Source organism: Linepithema humile, chromosome 6 (genome assembly GCF_040581485.1).
Source record: "Linepithema humile isolate Giens D197 chromosome 6, Lhum_UNIL_v1.0, whole genome shotgun sequence".
Taxonomy (NCBI): domain Eukaryota; kingdom Metazoa; phylum Arthropoda; class Insecta; order Hymenoptera; family Formicidae; genus Linepithema; species Linepithema humile.
In genome coordinates, this window is record NC_090133.1 from 16,553,336 (window position 1) to 16,568,070 (window position 14,735).

Sequence of the window (14,735 nt, forward strand, 5' to 3'; positions counted from 1 at the left end):
ATTCTATAAGATATTGATAAAGTTCTTCAAAATATTTTTAGAAAAAATAATAGAAAATCTTTAAAAAGATACACATTCGAGAAAAATTTCATGACGGCTAAAAGTATCGCAACAAATATTGTTCAAGTATTAGTTATCGATTACTAAAGAATATAAACGCTACAAATCTTACAAATTCACTCGGGGCTGCGAGCTCGTACGGGTTTAAATATAACGTCGCGTCGATCGCGGCTAATTGGATTTCTCGTAGCTTGACCGGACTACAATGGCAGCGATAATGGAATTACCGAGGGATCAGTACTTAATTACATCGATGGATACGTCGATGCACATTACAACCTTCCGCTCTTGATTTTTTTAACGATGCACAGTATTTTTTACATGATTCTTTGCTGCAAAAATTCTTTCGAGAGAAAACGAAACCCATTAGAGACGAAATTCTTAATCGCTGACATGTAAAAAAATTGTTAATAAAGTTAATAAAAATAGGTTTGTTATATATATATATATATATATATATATATATATATATATATATATATATATGATAAATGGAAAAGCTAATGCACAAAGTTAATTACGGTTGATGTTTACGTAAACTAAAGTAAATAGAATCGCAATCGCGAATACATCAATCGCAATTTTGCTCGTGGCGGCCTTTCTCTCTTTACCAATTATTATCGAATCTACGAGGCTCATCGCGATGAGCCTCGCCATTTGAAACAAATATCACGCTGAATATATACGGTGAATTCAGTACGTACGGATCGTGGAATCGCGTTACGAATTTTCCCAGAAGGCGTACAGTGCCATTCGGAAAGTCGGTTGCAGTCAATCTCGGGGAACTCTACATTTTATAGAACAAGGACACGTGAGTAACGAGACAGACGTGATAGGCCGTAATTTTGTAATGGGAAAGGAAAAAAAAAAGAGAGACGATCGGCGGAGAAAAGGAGGGAGAAACAGGGAGGTTGAGGGTATTCGTTAGGGCGCGTTTCCGACGGTTAACTTTTCGATTGCGGGCAGGACGCGACGCGGGACGATGCCGTGTCGAGTGGAGACGATCGAAACCCAAGTCGAAATAACTCCATTTCAGGGCGGACGACGACGGATTACACGACGACCCCTACCTTCCGGGAAGAGCCGATCGATAGTCTTCCTCTCTCTTTCTCTCTCTCCTCCGGCTCGACCTGGGGCACGGTTGCACGTCGATCGAATTCGCTAATCGGCCGATTTCGTTCTCCATTGATCATTTCTCTTTTACGCGAGACGAGAAACGCATCGAGAGAAACTTCCTCTCCTCGCTGCCGCTTCTCGCGCCGCGTTGGATTATTCAAGCCGGCTCTTCTCGAAGGTTAATTGATTCTCCCGAGAAACACGGTAATTGATCAACAGGGAAAATTTATGGGCAAATAAAATCGCAATTAAATCGATGGATAACAAATTAGAGACGTTTTTATTTCAAGAGTTGTTCACGTTTCGAGCTGCAAAAATCATAAAACAGTGTAGAGGTGCGCGTTGATTTGAGTAACGTTATTTTCAAATCATAATTACGCTCGTGAATCATTATTCTCTTTTCATTAGGGTATAACTTTCTTTTAAAAGGGTTGGAATAAAAATAAGAACAAGAATCACTTTGTGGCTCAAAATTACGCTATCCTGTATATAATTTCAATTCACTGCAAAATTTAATATGCACTGTCTTCGAGTGAAGCGAGTCAAAAGAATGTGCTCTTTTGCATCTGATACGAACTGTGTAAATTGAAATGACGCAGAAATCTTGGTCTTGGGAAGAAACGAGGCGAGAAACCAACGCGTCGATGCGCGTTTAATCACGTGATCGCGTAACTGTAGGATAATAACAGGCGGCGCCGGTTCGTTACAAATTAATGATCGACCCTGTGGAGATCATAAGGGGGGCGAGGGGGCGAGGGGCTGCCACGGGAATGGGACCCCGTGATTTCGTAACTGATTTCACGGCGTGGTTGCCAGCGCGCGCGTGTGTATGTAGGCCTTCATTGTACACACGCTTGCCACGGAAGCATGCGTCGGCACTGGAACGGATTTTTCACGTGGAATTTGCGTCCCTTTGTCTGTATGACGTGAGAAACATTGTATAAAGGGATCGCTTGGGGGCCTGATCGAACCGATCGAACTGTTTCCGAGGGCCTCTCCGAACTCGATATTCCTGCTTCTCTCGTGGGGGGGCAAACAGATCCGGACACCTGCCAACCGATTTTTGCTTCTTTCCTTCACTGCAATTCTGCTAATTCTTCTTGCGTATTATAAAGATGATAAAAAATAAAACTAAACCTGTTTTCCAACCTGTTGATATAACATTAATACGAAACATTATTTATTTATTGCATTATCCGAATTTAGCTTCACCCTGATATAACTCGCGCGCAATAAGTTTCTGCATCAAACAATCATTACTTGTATCGTTCATTAAAAGCAACAGAAATTATTAGATGGTGGACTATTCTAATTCTGCAGGTATGTGCCTAAGGAGGATGCAGGACACGCTTCGGTATAACGCACATCGAATGGAGACGAATAAGCGGGAAAAAAGCCGGAGGCTTTGGATAGAAAGTAGAGAACAGCGGCGGGAGAGGGGCAGGGCGGCGCGGGGTAGAGGAGAGACTGGTCGGTTCGTCGTATAAAGAAAGGATCGAATGGAAGGAAAAGAGAGATAAAGGAGAAAACCGTACAAGAGCGAGACGGCAGGGGTGCCTCCTTACGGATCAATCGATAGGGAAATATCGACATAGGGGTGAGACGCAAAGGAGATGGGCAGAGAGGGTGAGGGGGCAGAAAAAGGAGAAGGCAGCTGAGGAAGATAAAGAATACAAATGGAACAGAGAGAGAGAGAGTGAGTGAGAGAGAGAGAGAGAGAGAGAGAGAGTGTGTGTGTGTGTGTGTGTGTGAGAGAGAGAGAGAGAGAGAGGGAAAGAGAGATCGGCGACAAAGGGCGTCGGGGGAGGGTTAAGGGATGCATAAGGGATGGCATTACTTGAGAAGAGGCGAGACGGGAGGGGCAACCGCTCCTTTCTTTGTTTGAATCGTCTCCAACGATGCGGAAGCTCCTCGCGTCTTTACGAGGATGGAAACGAAAAATGTCGCACCGCCATCCCACCCCAAATCGGGATACTCGCACGCGCGGTGGTCCTGATCGCGCGCGCGGACACTACGTGTCTCCGTGAAACACAATTATAAGGCTGCCCGTAGCCTGCGGATACGGTTCTTTTATCCGATGCCGAGGGTGAGAGAGAGCTCGGATGCTGCGCGGCGAGGTGAATGAAACTGACCTCGATCGTTTCCCCGATAAGCGATACGATGTGATCGAGGAAACGTTTGAGATTTCGTTAGTGATATGTTGTCTTCCAGTTAGCGGGAGTGTTTTTTTTTTTTTTTTTTTTTTAATTTTTATAATATGATGCCCGATGTTTATCGTAATCGATATTGTATTAATGACGTAATTCTGTGTTTGAGTAAATTAATATGACAAAAAACGATTGCGTGAACTACGTTGGTTTTGGCAAGAAGATTGTCGTTAAAGAAAAGAAAAACGAAGACAAAAAGACTGTTCGTAAGTCGAACAAGCTGAACTTTCTTCAGAATCTATTCCCTGGAGTCCCTTGGAGAGGCTCACCATGTTTGTTTTAAAAAATCAAACAAGCATGAAAGAAACATGGTTTATACGTAAATCCATTCTTTTATACAAAATGTCTGATTTTAATACAAGATGCAAATTAGAATTTAAAGTCTCTCGACAAACATCGCTAAATATAAGAGAAACTGAAATATTTTTAATAAAAAATGCAATTCTATAGATGTGTAAAAAAATTAATATATGCGAGTCAACAGTATATAAAAAAATAACGTGAATATTATATGTAAATCAATACAGCAAATTTATAATTTGTGCTAAAAATAATATTATCAAAATAAATGTCTTTAAAAAAGATCCTATTAAGTAGAACTTATTTCTTTCGTCTATTTTAGAAAAACAGAAAAGTACTTGCAATTATTTCAAGATACGTATAAATACGTATAAGTCTTCGTGCACGTCGCGTAAGAATTATCTTAGTGCGAAGTCTCCATATCAAAAAGAAAGAAATTCGATCCAAGTGAACGGTACATCATAACGCAAACGAGAAGCGGCGTTCTTCTTCGTGATGCGCGTTGACGCGAGAATATACATGGCTGATTGGTAAAATCGGCGATATCGATCGAGAGATTCTCACTTTGGTGCGGCACGTCTGCGTGGCGATGCCGTCTATGAAATGCTCGGGTCAGGAACCTCGAAGCCGTGGAATCGTGCGAGCCGCACGAGGCTTTGAAATGCAGTCGAACGACTCTCGATCTCGCGCGGATCTCCCGGCTCGCGCGCCGTTATCGAACCTATCCAGGTTCAGCGAAATCATCGGCGCGCGGTGCGGCGCGGCGCGGCGCGGCAATCGGATGACCCGCGGGCACGTACGCCGACGGATTTAAATTGCAAATTGATTTCGCTTCTTTGTAGTCAGCCACCTAGTGCGTACCACCTATCTCCGATACGTGACGCGGTAGCCCGACATGCATCTCACCGCTCGCAACTCTAGCGCGAACTCTTCCCGGAATTCGTTCTAATCTCAAACGTGCCGGAGTCCTGACAGGTGTGCTGCAAAGTGTCCGGCGACATTTCTTTTCCCGAGAGCATGCCGATGGAGGGGATTGTCGATCGTCCCGAAATTTTCGCGTCGCGCGCGCGGATCACAAGATGAAATACGTATTTATATCATTATCCGAGGAGCGATTTGCTCCATGCAAATTTATGTAAAATTCTGATAAATTCCACGAGTGTCAAATATAAATCTATACGTTCGCCAAAGTAAAATGCGATTCAAAGAATTTTTTTTCTACAGATACTGAAAGAGACTTTTGTACCGATAATTTCAGAAATGTTCCAACTGACAAGTATGCGCGCGTGTTCAATTATTCATCTGACAGTACGTTAGCGAAAAATATTTTTATCTTTTTCTCTCTACAAACTTTTACGCTTATACGCTTCTTTTTCAACAATTGTGTTCAACGCTTGTGTTTATCCGACTCCTGTCATCATGTTTGTTCTTGTTACGAGCACGTCTGAATAATTATTGGCAGAGATGAATACATTACCGAAGTATATACTGTTGATCGTTATATGTGTCTTGTTGCATATACATATACGCGAACGTATATTTGTAACCTTATTTTTTCGTTATACGATTTATACTGTTGCACGGTGTCACAAAGAAATAATTTAACATTCGCCGTATATCAGGCAAATATGCAAATTTCCACAGCACCTCATTAATTTCCTGCAGTCGGCGATAAATATATTCTCATCAATGTGAATCTTCATAACAAGCATTAATTTTTATTTAACACAGTTACCAGAATATTTAAAATTTCACGCAGAAGAGCAAAAAAAAAAAAAAAAAATACTGCATCTTAAATATTCCCTGGAATAAAATCAGTTTCACGCATTAATAATATAAATAAAAATAAAAAGAGAATCGGTGCGAAACGGACATGTGAACACCAGTCTAAATATACTCCAATCTATGATAAAATTATTAGTTTCAACTTGATCGGAATAGATAATGAACGTAGTTCGTTAATTTCTTGCAAAGTTCTTTAATAAATCAAAATAAAGAAACTGAAGTAAACTTCTTGCGGCTCTGGCTTGTTACATGTGCTTCGACTCGAAGAATATCTGCGAAGTAAACGATCGTCGTTGAAAAAACCGGGTGGTCGCTTCTTCCGACACACACACACACACACACACACACACGCGTATTTCTTTTCGTTTTCTTTCTCTCTCTCTGGCCCTTTTTTTTCACTCGCACTTTGATACGGCGACGCGATATGCTTGCATGTATCATCGTTACACGCAATCCCGCATTCTCTTTCGCGCCCGTGCCGCGAGGAAATCTTTAATGCGACTCTCAAAGGGAAGCAGTAAATTACAAAGTAACGAGGCCCGACAAAGCAGGGACTCTTAAGCGCCATTACGAGCGTGCACCTCGTTTAACGCACGGCGAGAAAAACGGTGCATGAAGGTGCAACTGAATTATTCCTGTTCTATTTATAAGGAAATCTTGGGAACGATATTTATAGCGATCGCGCGCGCGAGCGGCGGTTCATATTTTATATCTCGTGGCTGAACGGAGAGCTGGAGTCCTTATTTTAAGACATATCGTGTGCGTTTCCTCGCTGGACTACCTGATACGGCTGCGTTACGTAACCACGTTTCAATTTGAATGCTTATCGCGGCGATGCACGGCAATAAAACATGTTGCGTCAATCATCGGATAATAACGGGTAATTATGTGGCAATTAAATCTTTTGCCCGTTGCACCGCCGTAAGCTAACCACGTTGCAATTCGTTGGCTACATTGTCTACAGGTAATATACCACAACTGATTTTAATTACAAATTTTAATCGCGTTTCTTGCCGCGCGCGCGCGCGCGCGCTGCCCGTCTCTGTTTTATCGAGGAAACGTGACGCGTTGTTTCGGACTTTTTGCACGGATGCGTCTACAGAAATAAATGTGACGACGGCCTAGTAATTATCGTAACGATTATGGTCGCTCAACACATTGAGCAAACCCGGATAACTGCGAATATGCTAATGTTACACATTCGCACTTCTTTGTTCGAATCATTCGACATTAATGCAACCTTTAAGTCACTTCAGCAATTTATGCAATTCATCTTCGGTTCATTAATTACATTGTTTTTTTACTGCGTCATTTGATTATCTACTACTATCTTGACCTATTTTCTCGATCTCAGATATTCAAAGAGCATATCTTATCTTTCAATTTTCTCTTATTTTTTAATAAATGGCAATATTAAATAAAAATGTTTCAATTCTATAATCAATAACATTAATCTGTTGTATGCGTGAATTGTGAACGTAATAGTGAGCATAATTAAAAAATTTCTAATGTCACAAATTTGACTACAATCAATTTTTGTTCAGAGTAGCAACCAAATTTGGACCAGATTTTAAAAACCCTTCTCTGTAAGAGAGTGTACGAGTGAAAGTGCAACATAAGTTTAATAGTAGAAGTTTCAGGCGGTAATAAATATTAAATTTCGGCACCACTCGCGTTTTTTTCCTTGAATTATACAAAATCAGAAGACCTAAAAATTCAAAAGGTTACATCTTCTTGCGACTTTCTGTAAAATTTCATAAAGATATTTGGAGTGGATCGAAAGCAAATAGTGATATTGCTTATGTACCTTCGAAAGACGCTCCGACTGAACCGCCACCTTTACTGTCATTCATATGCTTTCTTTTTTTTCTTCACTGAGCAAAAATAAAAACGTCGATGCCTTTTATAACAGTGACGATATAGAATAAAGTTATCAACATACGAGAGCAAAATTTAAGCGAGTAATTTTAAAGTATCACTCATTCACGTCAAATTTTTGATCCGCATTTGGTATTTGCTCCAAATTTGGTCTCTCATCCTAACCTACTTTATAGAAACGAATTTTGCCGCAACATCAATGTGTGAGAATAGACGAGTGTTTATGAATAATAGAAATACTATTTTTAAGATGCCGACATAAAACTAAGTAGAGATTAATCTTCCAGCACGACTGGCACGCGCAGTCACCGCCGCGATTATCTGTTGTGTCTCGTCACCGCGTCTTCGAGTCTAATCTACGCGAACGTTTCGTGGAAATTCATCGCAAAAATTGTGACGGTTAACCCGTTTACTGTCGCCTACGACAGATCGTATCGGTGCCGCGTTCTTGTTTGGGGCTATCGGGGCCCGCCTAACGCGACCTAACAATGAAACCTCGAGAAAAACGATCCTTGTCGAAGGGGGCGCGGGGGAGGGGCGCATGATCCGATGGGTTTCTTCGCGCGGCGCTTAACGACGATTTCGATCGTTTACGACTTTAATAATTTAGGCGCGGCTCTGCTCGCGAGGCTCGACACGTTTTCGGTCGTAAACCGCGCGACTAAATCCGTATTTATGGGGAAGAGGAGGCAAGTCCAGCACGACCGCGGCCTATCTCCTTTTCTTGCTTTCTCACCTTCTTCGCTCGCCTCTCGTTCCTCCGCGCGGCGTGGCGCAGAACGCGGGGAAACCACCGAGCCGGCCGAAGAGGTCCACGAAAGGCGCGGGGCTCGACCCTCTCGTGTTTTTAACGACTGATCGATGCCCGGGTTTGTCGCACGAAAACCCGCCTCCGCCTTGCATTTTTACACGCGTCCACACTCGCGAGAGCGCGCTTAGAAGCCATTTGCATTCATTAATCAGCATGCAATTCATTAATCAAATCCGCGAATGCGTGTTGCGCAACGCGCCAATCGCTGGCGTTGTTGTCCGGTCTGGCGCGCGAGAGTTACGATCGGCGGTTAATTAATTTGTTGCTCGATCTGCGATCTGCATTTAGCCGCGGTATATGCGGATCGATTGATATTAGTGGCAGTCGTAAAAGCGGAGTGCCGAGTGGATCGACACGCAAAACGAATACGTCAAACGGCCTGATTGCTAATTATTTCTCAATCCGGCACTTTCCTCGTGAACGCGCCACGGCGAGTGCAGCTTCGATATAGAGTTGCGAATGCAGATGCACGCATGCCTGCTAACAGCAAGAGGAAAAAAGCAAGCGGAACGATCCCGACGATAATCGCGCGGTCGAAATTTTATGATCTCGCCGATGTTTACGAGAGTTGTAAATTCGTCAACTTAAATTCACCGAGCAGATTATAGATACATAGTTCAGCAACTTTTACCATATTCACATAGTTGAACAAAAGTTCCAACTGAAGCGTCTGTAATTTATAAAATCTAGAAAACGATCTAGCGCTACACGAAGATTATAAAAACTGTTTATGAGTGTAAAATCCGTATAATAAGTGGTTACCATAGCAAGACAAATGTGTGAGTGTCAGAAATTCCTAGAATTCAGTATGACATATTTCGTGTCGGCCACGTGTCGTATCGGCATTATATCAATATTCATAACAGAATAATTATGTAAAAAACGCAAGTCATCTCGCAAAGATATGCTTACCTAATCTCGAAGACATCTGCAGAATCGAATTGCTTCGTATCTTAATTGCTATCTAATAATATGTCTAACAATATCTGTCTCTGTCAATGCTTGCTGTAATGAAATAAAATTCTATCATAAGAATAGATTAATCAATTTAAAAATAAAATAATTTAAAAATTTTTTAAAACTATATAATGGAATTTATTTTGAAAGCATAGATCTAGATTCTGATCTGACGTTTGTGCGATAATAATAAATAAAATATTCGAAAAGGAAGTGTTTTTAAATTAACCGATTAAAAAATGTTTCTCAAACTTGTTCTGCTCGATGATGCGCGCAATCAAAGATACACCCTCCTTCCCCCTCCGGGTGCATTCCTAGGGCCAAGACCGGAAAATGTAAAGCCGATAAAATGTTCAAAGCGCGAAATCGGATAGCGCGGTCGTTAATGTTCGCGTAGGCGAAGAGTTGTTAAACATTTTGGTGACACATCCGGCATCTGGAGTTACGGCATTCGCGCTGCGTGTATAATTAGCCGGTTGCGCCGCGAGTCCCCGACGAGAACGGGATGCGAAAGCGGAAAGGACCCCCTGCACGTTTCGTGCGTGACACATTTTACGCGATCTCTATATTTGCAATGCTTAAACTTGTGCGACTCACCGAAGACGCAGACAGTAGAACTCATCTACGCTCCTTCAGGCTTCCTTATGTCCTGCAACAAAAGAAAATAAGATGAGTGATTAGTGCACGAACACCTTCGATGCCAGTCATAATTTGAATATGATGCATTTGTCGTTCGTCAATATTCGAAAACAAAATTCTGAAAGAATGCTAAATAAATTTTAATTATAATTCGTTTCGAGATGCGAGTGTCTGTCCCAAAACAGTTAATTACGAAACAGTAATTAATCAAACTGACAATGGCGCTTCTTAGCGTTGCGTAAAGACGAGAGACGGCAGCGAGGCCCACAATGCGCGTCGCGAGACAATAAAGCACAAAGCGGACCCCGTTTCTAATCATTCTCATACGTAGAAAAATGCGGCGAGTCCCTTTAAAGTGGTTCCTTAAGCACCTGAAGACATAACAATGGGCGGCAGAAACAATGGATCGTCTTAATCAGCATAATTTCCGTCTCTCGAAAGCGTTAAGAAGAGAGGACAGATGCTGAGGAAAGAAGGAAGCGCGATGAGCGCGTGAGTGGGAGGGGAAAAAAGGAAGGAAACGTGACGTGCTGCTAGCACAATTAAAGCAACATTAATTAATTGTTAGCATAACAATGCGGCGCTGAATCGGCCGCAGGGATCGGCCGCGACCGCGCGAGGTCCGGGTCTTCATAAATTTACATGTCCTTCGCCACGAGGATCATTTTTTACAGCCGTTAAGAGAACGCGCGAAGGAGAGAAGGAGAAGAAAAAGGGGGAGGAAAGGAGGGGGGAGGGGGGGAGTTTGCGGACCTACAGCAACGCAACGGCCATATTACGGGTCCCCGTGGCGTTGTCCATAATAACCATCGACGTCCCTCGCCGGGCGCGGGAAGTGCTTCCAAGGTCCGACCTCGTTATCCGCGACGCATCCTGATCAGGATATTTGTTAAGCTTTACAGTATGGACTGTAATTCTCGCCCTTCTTCACGATAGAGTCGTGAAACTGCCACTCTATAATGCAGGAGCGCACGTACGCGTTCTCGGACTCGGAGAATTGTTCACAAAGTCGAGGTTTAAAGTCACGATCGAAAATTTCGATGTGCAGTGTATTTATCACATGTAGCCTATTTTTTTTTGTTTTAAATAACTGCAGCGTGACGATGTGTGCATAACTTATCGAAACTTTAATGCATGCATTTTTTTTGTTCTTTTTATCTTTCTAACTTTATTTTATTTATAATTGTGCAGTTTTATTATTTTACAGCTACAGAATAGCAGAAGACTTTTTAAAAATTAATTTTGAAGGTAATAAATAAATATGTGATTTTAAAATACGATTAACCTAGAAAGAGTTAGAATAATTAATGTCGCCCCTTTTGACGGTAAGAGAAACGTGTGGCGTGGAGCCAAAAAACGTAGAAAATGACACTTTATTTTAATATGCGATAAAAAAATCATTCCTACATGTAATTTGCGAGCTAGACAAAATCCATTAAAATTAATTTTAGACGACGAAGAAAGTCTGTCTATTTTTCGTATAATAAATGCGATTTGCTCTGCTGCCAGTTGTTTCGGTTACCGAGTGGCTATTTCCGTCGATACGATACGTTCCTGCGAAAATCTGAAAAAAAGAAGCTTTGTATAACGGCGTATTTGAGTATCGGCTGAGCGATTTCTCGCCGCGTTAAAAGAGATACGCGGTCGTAACGTGAGACGGAACGTGGGTGGTTTAACACGCGGATGCCTTTAGACAGTTATTTTTAATGTCCTCTAACGCCCCGAAAAGAAAAATGCATCATATTTATTATCATCATCAAAACAAATGTGTGGAATTTTTGTCCATTGTGAGGTTTGCTTTGTGGTTCCGTAAAGCAAATCAAAGATTAAAGATATCTATAGCTTCTCGAGATAAGATTGGATGAATCGATAAGTGACATATCTCCTTTATATACACGATCCTTCAAATAGCTTTCCATCCGCATCATGTTGCTGTTCTCTCTGGCAAGAATCCATTAACAAGTCTAAAAACACGATTTTGGGACACAAATGTAATTATAGCTTTACAGCCGTTATAAAAGTCAGGTGTGCCGCACTTAATAAATGCTACGAAATGCTCTCACCGGAATATTGTAATAGTTTCTATTTTCACAAGTGACATAATGAACAAATTATTGACCGCGCAAAATTACACTTGTCTGCGATCATGTGACAGCTTGGTAAAAATTTGTAGTTTCTGAAATACGACGACAAATGTAGATCGGGTTTAATACATTTTGCTTGTCCACGTAGGAAAAGATAAATATCTTAATTAATATTAGTATAAATGCTAATGCGTAACATTCAAATGTGGCTGTTTCGAACTTTAATGACTTCTGCTCGAATACCGACGATATTTATTTATCTTTCATAGTCGCGTAATATGTCCGACAAAATTAATTTCCTAAATTTACGAGTGATATCATCAGGTAATATATGCACATACCATACATCATTAATCGTGCTTTCTTACGAGCGATAATTCATGCTGCATAATAAAATCGTTATTATTAACGACCCGGAATACCGTCGCACGATTAGTCGGCGGACGCCTCATTACGCTTGTCACCAATAAAATAACATCACAGATACTCGCGGTCAGTAAAAAAAAAAAAAAAAATGGCGAAATGGCAACAACATTTTAGTAGCAACGCTTTTATCCCTTTATGATACCCTTCGCGATACCCTCCGCGCGCTGCGCGCATCCCGCGCTATTTGGTGTCTCCGAAAATCTTCATCCCGCAGTTTCGAAGATTCCGCGCTCGTCTCTTTCCTCCTTCCTCTTTTTTTTTTCTTCCTTTCTCTGCGTGTATTTTATTCGTGATGTTCCGCATTATCATCGCGCGCGTATGTATGCCCGCGTGCGTGTCGGATAGAACACAGTGACAAAGCACGTGGGCGAAACGAGCAACCGAAGAGCACAAAGTGGACGCATCTCGCCTCGCCTCGAATTAATAAACAGCAACAAATGACTGCCCACGTCCGCCCCTTTTTTTCCGACGAGTCGATTTCAATGTGCTGGTAGTCGATCCGGTAAAGGATAACTTTCTACTCTCTTCCTCGGCGAATGATTTCAACCCTCTTCGCCCACAAAGTCACGAATGATTGTAGACCGCCCGCGGCAAATCGCGCCGGCGGCTGGCTAAATCTTTCGCGAATCAACGAGACGATCGATTTATACTAATTTCACATTGATGGCTGTTCGATTTTGCCGAAATGTCCGTGGCAAGAATCACAGCAGAAGACACATGTTTTCTTGCGCACAGTATAGAAAATTATTCAAGAGAGATTTTATTATGACACAAGGAATTTTGAAAAGTGGAACGTATTCTGCGTGTTTATCGAGTTTCGAGAATTTCCTTTAAAATCGCAAGTAAAGAAATAAAATCCACAGCTTCTTATTGACTCCGGGACAATTTATCACATAATACAGCAAAAGTAAATATTGTTGGTTTTTTTTAAATATGACATTGAGATATATCTCTCTAAAAGCAAAAAAAACCTTGTCTGTCGTTTTCGTCGAATAAGAATAAGTAATATTTTTCATGTGTAATAAGGCATTTTAAGCCAATGCAATGTAATATTAGCATATAATATTGCCTGCTAAAAAATTATCACTCTCTGAATAATTAATAAGAACACTAACTCATTCTTTCTTACGCTTGTGCTTGAAAAAAATTCGAAAGAAAAAAATCACAGTACGCTACAATAAAATACGAAAGGTTCCACAGCATATGAAATAAATAACGGACCGTTTAGCTTTGCGCCCGTAGAACAAATTCTCCGTTAATCATCGAGAGTTATGATGACGATCCCGACCGACCTATGTCGAAGGCGGTTTCCTCGTGTCATTCACTCTGTGAAACTTTGACTCGCGTCGCCGAGCGTTACGTGTCCCACCGTTCTTTATTAGCGGACGCGCGTTTCATCGAAATCGAAGGGCTATCGCCTCGAGGCATTTCCCTTTGTGGGACACGACGTGGGCGCGCACGCGTGGCGTTGAATAATTAACTCCGCTCCGCGCCGCCGTCGGTTTTATCGTAATTATCGCGCACGACTCGTTTCTCCCTGGGCAGCGGCGTCGCGACCGATCGTAGATCGTAGCGAGATGATCGACGAAAGCCGAGGACGAAGCGGCGGAAGAATGGAAAGCGAGCAAGCACACTTCACATTCCCGCCGTGTTTGCTATGAAAATCTACCGTGTGTGTTGGAACCGAAAGGTTAGTCGCTCGAACTGCATATATTTCTTCGAATAACAATGACTGCAATGTTCTTGGGAACTTTATGTATGGCGAGCTTGACTCGTAAAAATTTAGAAAGCCTCATTGTGCGAATAAAATCAATTAAAAATGCAATTGCATTCTACTTGTTGCGAGTTACATTCTATATAGCGCATATTATCTCTTTATATAATTCATTACTCAAGATTTATATATTAAGTAATTATTTTTTCACATCAACGTAATTAATCTGTTTTAAAACAGAACTGCAAAGTATCTTGCATCGATACCTTTGAAATGTGGGCGAATTCAATTAAGATCGAGTGTCGCGCGAAATAATGTAAATGTATCTGAAGAAATCTGTTTGCTTGAGATAAATCTACAAACTGTTTGCAGAAGCGATCGCGATATTAAGGGAGAATCTTGTTTTCAAAGGTCAAGCGTTAAATCGTAAGTCAACACACAGTTTTGTCATTACGATTCGTCTTAAATTCAATCTTCCGTCGTATTATTTTTTTTTTTTTTTTTTCCTTTCTCTTCATTGACCAATGAACAACTCACGGTCGTTGTGTCTTACGCTGAGGGAGCAAAAGACAAATCTCTGAAAATAAACGCATCGGTGGATCCTCGATATGAGCGGGCGCGATACGACTTTTACCTCGGTTCCCATCATCGCACACTTGTTTTATGGCATTTCGCCAATAAGCGTAAGATGGATCCCGCCTCGAACCGTGCCTCGGATTCGGCTCATCGAGTTGCACATTATTCAAGAAAACGTGTAG

General features: G+C 41.6%; 1 protein-coding gene and 1 long non-coding RNA gene across 13 annotated transcripts in view; one reads left to right on the forward strand and one right to left on the reverse strand.

Moving 5' to 3' along the window:
- The window catches only part of zfh2 (Zn finger homeodomain 2), a 363,357-nt gene that overhangs the window by 220,255 nt on the left and 128,367 nt on the right, over window positions 1-14,735 (reverse strand). For all 11 annotated transcript variants that reach the window (XR_010890763.1, XM_012375086.2, XM_012375085.2 and 8 more), the window contains one exon: window positions 9,712-9,763. The gene's annotated coding sequence lies outside the window, so the exon portion shown is untranslated. The remainder of the gene's footprint in view (window positions 1-9,711; window positions 9,764-14,735) is intronic.
- Window positions 1-14,735, forward strand: part of LOC137000515 (uncharacterized) — a 140,885-nt gene that overhangs the window by 46,081 nt on the left and 80,069 nt on the right. The gene's annotated exons all lie outside the window — the stretch shown is intronic.